This window comes from Cyprinodon variegatus, unplaced genomic scaffold (genome assembly GCF_000732505.1).
Source record: "Cyprinodon variegatus isolate N-32 unplaced genomic scaffold, C_variegatus-1.0 Scaffold313, whole genome shotgun sequence".
NCBI lineage: Eukaryota > Metazoa > Chordata > Actinopteri > Cyprinodontiformes > Cyprinodontidae > Cyprinodon > Cyprinodon variegatus.
In genome coordinates, this window is record NW_015150766.1 from 342,265 (window position 1) to 344,177 (window position 1,913).

Consider the following 1,913-nt stretch of genomic DNA (forward strand, 5'->3'; position numbering starts at 1 on the left):
ATGTAAGTAGAAAGGAAAGGAAAACCAGGAAATAGGAGAAAAGATGAAAGAAAGAGGAGATAAAAGGGAGACAATGATAAAACGTCTTCAGTCTGCTTCATCACCTTCAAAGAGATGTAAAAAGAACAGCACAACCAACAGATATAGAATATACAATAAAGTAACACGTTGATACTATCGCTGAAGTATAAGTGGTAGTATCCAATCTGACATGTATACTGTGGTAGCTGAAGATAAGAATATAAGCTTTCTGTATGGAAGTGAATCTCTAAGTACCTGGAAACAAGAACCTGTAGTTGTTTGTGAGAGTGCACTTGTTTAGTTTATCTAAAGGAAAAATGCTCAATAGTGGTTGTGAAGAGCCTAAGACCCGCCCCCCCCCCAGAGCACCAAGGAAAACATCTCCCAGATAGGAAGCCTGTTAATTAACAGGGTTGTTTTAAAGAGTAGCTTTTTCCAAGTGGAGATGGAAACCCATATGGATTTGTTTATAATAATTTTGAGGCCGGAAGCATCCAACAAATTTTGGATGAATTTCATGACAATTGATCTTTGATTAGAATCTTTCAGAAAAAATGTAGGGATAATAATAATATGATATAATAATATAATAATAAACATGTCTTTATCTGCAACTGAAATGCCATGGATATTGTATTTAAGAATATTTGTTGCAAGAAGTGGAGCAGGAATTGGAAATAAATGTGGGGAAACCAAGCAATCTGTTTTAGATAAAAAAAAGTGCCATGCTTAAAAAAAAATGATTCTTGATAATTTACCATTTCTAAACAAGGTCAGGATGGATTTAATAAAAAAAAAAACTAGCCAAAACCCAATGATTTCAGAAACTCAGTGAATAAAACAATGGATTAAATAATTTAAGGCCTTATAAAAATCTTACAAAAGTCTTTAACTGTTTGCGATGGTTCTGTGGGACATAAAGCCAGGCAAAAATCTATCAGTAGGGTTAGTGGCTCTTGTAATTTTTGGGGGGTTAAAATAATGGCAAGCATTTTATTATCATTATTAAGTAAACAAATAGGTATCCAGTCATCAATGAGTAATTTGTCTTTAACAGCTGATATATGAGTAATGATGCCTTGAATCCGATTTGGTGGTAATTCTCTGTGATATTTTCAGAAATGAAAATTAAAAAAAAGGGCCTAAGGTTTACAAATTTCTTATATAGCTCAATTGATACCTACTAGCTGACATGTTATTTTCAAGACTTAAAGGAAAAGTCCCGTCAGCAAGGAATGATTATTGGATCATTATTTATACCTAAAACTAATACCTTTGTGCTGATTTAAAGAATTTAATTTTAACGTTAAAAAGATACAAATAATAATTTTCGTTGCAATCACTGAGTCCAGGACCATCCATTTTTGCCCAAATATCTTAAAACCTCAATCCTGACATCTTCCAGCAGTGACATCAAGGTGCGGTAAGCCTAGCTCCATTCTCCCTGCTTTACAAGCAAAATCAATGGGAACTACTAGACACATCTGCAATCAACAACAATTATTTAAGATGTCAAGAGAACTTCACCATGGAAATTTGCAAGAGCTACAGTTAAACTGACAATGCCTGGGCAATTTGGGCATTGAAAAAAAAATTTGTTATATCACCTTTTCGATTCATGGTCCTCCACGGGTTGGTCATTGGATTGCCAACTGGAAGAGAAAGGATTTGCCATCGAACTTCTGGCCAGAGAAAAAACGTAATATGTAAACACATTTTGAAAAACAATGTTTTCAAGATAACCTGGAAAAAAGCATGTTGTAACAAACACCAGATACAGCACTGGGAATTGCTCAACAGCCGATACTGATAGTTGGCAGCAGAGATAGGAAGTAACGAAGTACAAATAATTCGTTACTGTACTCAAGTAGATTTTTCTGATATTTTTACTT